The sequence below is a fragment of the Halichoerus grypus genome, chromosome 1, assembly GCF_964656455.1.
Source record: "Halichoerus grypus chromosome 1, mHalGry1.hap1.1, whole genome shotgun sequence".
NCBI classification, from domain to species: domain Eukaryota; kingdom Metazoa; phylum Chordata; class Mammalia; order Carnivora; family Phocidae; genus Halichoerus; species Halichoerus grypus.
Genome location: NC_135712.1, coordinates 212,318,400 through 212,325,218, shown reverse-complemented (window position 1 = coordinate 212,325,218; position 6,819 = coordinate 212,318,400).

Here is a 6,819-nt window from a genome sequence, read left to right as displayed (position 1 = left end):
GTCTCACTCCAAGCCCCCGTGGTCAGCACTTGTCACACACAGTCTCAGGGCTACACGTGCTCAGCACCCCACTCTGCCCTCCTCCCCTTCCTTCGTGGGCAGTCCCTGCCCTCCCTCTACACTTGTCCCAGCCCTGCCCCCCATGGACCCCCAGACAGCCTGGTCCCCACTCCCACCCACTGTGGGGCTTGGCCTCCAGGGTTTTTCCACCTCTTGACATTGGCACCCAGGCCATTCTTGGTTTTGGGGGGCCTACCTGGGCCTGTGGGCTGTTGAACAGCATCTCCGGCCCCCACCCACTGGATGCTGTCAGCCCATCTCCAGCTGTGCCAACCACCAGCCTCCCAAGCCTTTGCCGAGTGTGCCCGGGCAGGCAGAGCGGCCCTCGGTGCAAACCGCTGGTCTAAAATCAGGGAGAAGACATCGGTTTTCCTCGGAGCATTCCCATCCGGAGAACGGTGCCAGTATTGTCCCTCTGCATACCCCGCGGGCAGTTAGCAACAGCAACGAAACCACAAGCAAATCTGGCAGACCCCTCACCAGTGAGCGGGACCCCAAGGGGAGTTTTAGTGGGGGAGGGGTGCAGCAGGTGACACCCCAGTTCAGTGGGGCTCCTAGCAAGTGAGTCCCAGTGAGGCTAGATGACCTGTTTCAGATCCCCAGCAGGTGACGTCCCCAACCGCCGAGGTCCCCAGAAGGTGAGGCCCCTCAGGAGGTGAGGCCCCTGGCAGCTAAGGTCCCTAGAGCCGATGTCCTGGCAGCATAGTGCGGGTGGGTGAAGTCCCAGGTAAATGAGATCCCAGCAGGTGAGATTCCCAGCAGGTGAGGATGCCCCTCCTTTAACTGGGGAGTCCCCAGGCAGGCGAGGTCCCCAACAACCGAGGTCCCCAGCAGGTGAGATCCCCGGAGGTGAGGCTCCTGGGAGGTAGGATCCCTTAGAGCTGATCTCCTGGCCACACAGGTGCTCAGTAGGTGAAGCCCCAGCTCAGTGAGCTCCCCAGCAATCCGTGAGCCACCACCCTGGCAGTGAGGTCCCCAGCAGGTGTGTCTGGAGCAGCCCACGCCCCAGGCTGGCCAGCTCACGTGAACCAGGAGGCTGTGCTGGGCACCGTCTGGTAGGGGGACTCCTGTTGCAGCCGCCAGCAGGCTTTGCGGAACATCAGGGCCCTGCGGAAGGATCGAGGCCGCAGGGTCTCCCGCGAGCGGAAGTGGCCGAGGTAGAGGGCGTCGTCCTTGTCCAGCGGCAGCAGGGCCTGGGCCAGTTCCTTGGGGCTCTGGAAGTCATTGACGTGGATGAAGGCGTCAGGAGGCAGGAATTTCTCGTGGTTCCTCCTGCTCGGACCCAGCACCACGGTACGGCGCAGGCCTCCAGGAGGCCTCCTCCAGGAGGATCCGCAGGGACAGCTTCTCCGTGACGTAGTCAGGGTGCAGGGAGTTCTCGAAAGCTAGGGAAAACTTGTGGAGAGAGCGGGGAGAGGGGCGACAGCGGAGAGAGCATCACTGATGAGAAACGCGACAGCCCACGCCTGCGGCCACACCGGGGTTTCCAACAGGACATTCGTGAGCCCTGGGGTCGGCACTGTTGTGTTTTGGCAGTTTACAGATGAGCACGCTGGGGCCACGTGACTCGGCGGGTACAGGGCCGAGCTGGAATCCCAGCCCCAGAGCCCGGGCTCCCCAGCCGCCAGGCGGCACAGCCCTGTGGGGAGGGGTCCCCAGGGGGCTGCGGTAGGTCCCAAGGCTCTCAGCTCCCACCTTGACCCTGCCCCTCCCAGCCTTCCCCAGCCTTCCCCAGTGCCCTGGAGTTGAGGCTTGAACCCCGGCTAGGGCCATTGTGATCCAGAACCTAGAGTGTCCCTTCCTGACCTAACCCCGAGCTCCTCTGCCGCTTTGCAGGTGGAGCTCCGCACAGAGCAGCGCCATCCCACGGGGCTTTCTGCAGCCTGGGAAAGGCTCTGTCTCTGCACCATCCGATTCGGCCGCCACTGCCCTGTAAGGCCATGGAGCCCTTGCAATGTGGCCGTTGTGTCTGAGAAACAGCGTTTTTTATGCTAATTTAAATTTAAAAACTGATACTCTCTTCTCTGAATCAAAAACAACTTCAAAAATAGAAAGTAGGGCACCTGGTGGCTCAGTCGGCAGAGCGTGTGTCTCTTGATGTCGGGGTTGTGAGTTCGAGCCCCACGTTGGGTGCAGAGATGACTTAAAGTCTTTAAATAAAAAGGAAGATCAAACAGAACCAAAAGCAACCTCAGATAGTCAATTCAATGATTGCAAACCTTCGAAGTATATTTGGAACATCCTGGATGTGCAAATCTGCTTCTTCAACTGTCCATCTTATGGAATCCAAATGCAGATCAAGGATCATTGATGAAAACCAAGTGTCCAAATTTGAGGCATACCAAGTGTAACAGACACACCAGATTTCCAAGGTGTACAAAGAAACAATGTAAATAATAATTTTTATATCATTTACTCATGGAAATAATACTAGTTAGAATCCAGTGGGTTGAAGACAGCCTTATTAAAATGAATTTCACTGTTGTTTTGCATTTCTGAAAATGTGGCTACCGAAAAATATTAAGTATATGTGTGACCTGTTACATTTCTATCAAAAGTATAGGCTACTCTAGAGTTTCTAAGAAAGGAAAACTGGTGGGCATCATAATTTAAAAGGAACCCACCTTCTCTAGAGGGATTGGCCCAAATGCCAGGGACGTGCCTACCGGGGTGTTTTGTACCAGCTCCATGTCCATCAATGTGGGGCTGGTCAAATTGGGGTCTTTCGCTACAATAAAATACTAGGCAGCTGTGAAGAGTGAATAAAGGCACTGATTCAAGTCCAGAAATAAACCCATGATTATATGGGCAATTAATCTTCCACAAAGGAGGCCAGAAACCACAATGGGGAGAAAGGGAGTCTCTTCCTCATTTGGTGTTGGGAAAACTGAACAGCTACATGCAAAAGAATGAAACTGGACCACATTCTTACAGTATGCCCCAAAATAAACTCAAAATGGATTAAAGACCTAAATGTGAGACCTGAAACTATAAAAATCCTAGAAGAAAGCACAGGCAGTAATGTCTCTGACATCAGCCATAGCAACGTTTTTCTAGATAGGTCTCCCGAGGCAAGGGAAATAAAAGTAAAAATAAACTATTGGGACTACATCAAAATAAAAAGCTTCTGTACAGTGAAGGAAACAAGCAACAAAACTAAAAGACACCTACAGAATGGGAGAAGATATTTGCAAGTGACATAGCTGCTTGGGGGTTCATATCCAGAATATATAAGGAACTAACACAAAACAACACCAAAAAACCTAAACTAACAAAGAACAATCCACTTAAAAATGGGCAGAAGACATGAACAGACATTTCTTCAAAGAAGACATCCAGATGGCCAACAGACACATGAAAAAATGCTCCACGTCCCTCATCATCAGGGCAATGCAAATGAAAACCACAATGAGGTATCACCTCACACTTGTCAGAACAGCTAAAATCAACAACACAAGAAACAGCAAGTGTTGGCAAGGATGCGGAGAAAGGGGAACCCTTATGCACTGTTGGTGGGAATGCAAACGGGTGTAGCCCCTCTGGAAAACAGTACGGAGATTCCTCAAAAAATTAAAAATGGAAGTACCATATGATTCTTTGGTATTTACCCAAGGAATACGAACACACTAATTCAAAAAGATATGTGCACCATTATGTTTATTGAAGCATTATTTGCAATAGCCGAATGATGGAAGCAGCCCAAGTGTCCATTGATCGATGAATGGATAAAGAAGATGTGGTGCGTATATACAGTGGAATATATTCAGCCATAAAAAAGAATGAAATGTGGCCATTTGCAACAACATGGACGGATCTAGAGGGTATTATGCTAAGTGAAATCAGTCATGCAGAGAGAGACAGATACCCTATGATTTCACTCACTCAGATATGGAATTTAGGACACAAAACAAATAAAAAGAGACAAACAAAGAAGCGGACTCTTAACTACAGAGAACACACTGGTGGTTACCAGAGGGGAGGAGGGTGGGGGGATGGGGGAGTTAGGGGATTGGGATCCTAATGCCCAGAAATGTACAGAATTGTCGAATGACTATATTGTATACCTGAAACTAATATAATGCTGTATGTTAATTATCCTGGAATTTTTTAAAATCCACTTATTCACGTGTAACAGCATGTGAATGTCACGGAAAATGCCCAAGTATGACAGTGTGAGTTTGTGAAATACAGTGATGTGTGAACATCCTCATCTTCAAGGGTCATAATGTGAGTGTGAGGATAATATGCCCAGGTGTGAGTGCCCCTGTATGTGAGCGCAGGACACCAGTGCGTGGGTGTGCTCCTGCTGAGGTGTGTGCGTGTGATTGAGTTCCAGTGTGTCCGTTTAATCATGTTTCAGGACACGAATGAGATAATGTTGGGAGTCCGTGTGTGCCAATGACCTCGTGCGTAAGTGTGCTCCTATATGGATGGAAGTGTGAGAACACCCACCCGTGAGAGTGCGATAGCATGGCCGCGAGTTTCCAATGAGTGAGAAAATGCCCACGGGCGTGGGAAAACCCCTGAGTGTGCGAGCCCCGTCGAGCTGGAGTTGGTGAGTATGAAAACAGGGAGTGTAAGTGGGACAGTGTTGGAGCGTGCAAGCGACAGCGTGTCCCAGGGTGTGGGTCAGGACTGTCTGGGTGTGCAGGGGAGTGAGAGCACCCAAGTGTGTGACCGAGGACAAGAAGGCCGAGTGCGAGTGACTGTGCGCCCCCACGTGTGCTGTGCGTCCGCCTCCCCAGGACCGGGGGCCTCCGGGACCCAGAGACGCGCATGGTGCACCCCGGGCCCCCTCCCCGCGCCATGCGCCACACCCGCAGCACCCCTCTGGGTCAGGTCCGCACCACAGACAAACCAGTTGGGTGACCCCCTTACTGAAAGGCCCATTGTTAACAGACGCTTATCAGCCGCACCTACTGGGCCCCCTCCACCCTTGGCCCTCTGCTTTCCTGCCCCCCATCAGAGCTCCGGGGGGTCTGCGGCTCCAAGGACACCAGGGGCTCCCGTGGCCAGGCCGTCTCCGGGCCCATCCAGCCTCTCAGCCCCCCGCCCCCATGCGAAGCCCTCAGCAGAAACCCAGGACCAGAGCCTGGCGCGGCGCAGGGGCCTCGTTCCAGCCTAACAGGGAAACCGAGGCACACCCCGGCAGGACGTGGGTGCGAGAGCAGGCAGGGTGCTGGGCGTGCAGGGAGGGCTCTGTGCCCCCAAAGCATAAAGTAGGTGCTCCTTTAGAGCCAAGGGGCGGGTTTGGACACCTGACAACTTCGGGGGCTGTCCTCCCCTTGCTGCACAAGCTTGACAATGAGATGTTCTCCCCGCGGCCCCCAAGGCCCCGCGTGACCTGCCCCGGGCCCCTCCCCGGCCTCCCCTCCCCCTCCCTCCGCCTCGCGCACTCTGTTCCAGCCTCATGGGCCACCAGTGTTCCTGCAGCACGCCAGGCGCGGTCAAGTGCCCTCCGATCCGCAGGCTGGCCCGGCTTTCTCTCACGTCCCCGTGTGGGGGAGCTCATTCTCTGCCAGCGCCACCAGCAGTCCCCAAAACGGCCCTATCCAAACACCCCCAAGCGGGGCAAGTCCTCAGGGGGACTCCAAGGCTGCCAAGCACAGCGCAGCGCCTGCAGCCGGGTTCGAATCCCAGATGCTTGTCTAGCTGTGACCTTGGATAAGCCCCTACCTGCTTTGTGCCTCATTTTCCCCAGCTGTAAAATGGAGATCATGCTGCCTTCTTCGTGGGTTCCGCACCCGGTCTGGTACACAGCAGGCGCTTAATAAATGTCCCCGGCTACTGTCTGGCGGCTGTAGGTCCTGCGCCAGCGCTTCCATGGGCGGGGGGGGGGGGGGTGGCTGAGGGGAGAGACGGTTCCAGACCCACTGCGCCGAACCCGCCAGTGCGGGGTCCATGCAAAACTGCAAAGCAAATCGCACGCAAATGCCGGCTCCGCACAGTAGCCCGCAGCCTGAGCCGCCCGAGAGGCGCGCGTGGGGGCGCCCGGCACCCCACGGCCGAGCCCAGGCGCTGACCGGCATCCAGCGCGGCTTTCAATGCTCCGTGTAAATGTTTACACCGGGCGGACCGCCAACCCCGCGCGGGCCGCCACCCGGCTGCCAGGCCCGGGAATGTAAACCCGGGCGGGGGCGCCCGGCGGCGGGGAGGGGCTCTGACGGGGTGAGCGGGAGTGCGCATGCGTTACGAAACACCTACTGTGTGCACATAGTGCGCGGGGCTAGGCGGTCCCAGCACTGAGTCACCAGTCCCTCACCGGGAGAAGCTCAGGCCATTGTGGGGGCCCAGAGGGTGCAAACCTGCGCCCCCCCGGGGCTGGGGAGGAGGAAGGGCGCGAGTAGGAGCAGCCGGAGAAGGCTTCCTGGGGGAGACGCCCTCCGAGCTGAGACTGAGAGGGGGAGGGGAGTGGGGAGAGGGAGAGGAGAATGTGCTGGGTGGGAGGACCGGCCTGTGCAAAGGCCTGGGGGTGGTGGGTCGAGTGCAGCTTTGGTCCATCGATGCCCGCTTCTGGGCATCAGTTTAATCTCTGTCTGGAAACCCAGGCTCAGAGAGGGGCAGGACGTCACTCCCGAGGGCCCCAATATGTTAGGAACACATCAGAGCACATTGTCTTCTCCACGCCCCAGTCCCACAGTGCCCCCTGCTGGGAGTGCCCTCACCTCCTTCCAGGCTCCCCTCCAAAATCACTGGGCTCCAGCCACTCCAGCCTCCTGGCTGCGTTGGCCAACCTTGCAGCCTCAGGACCTTTGCACT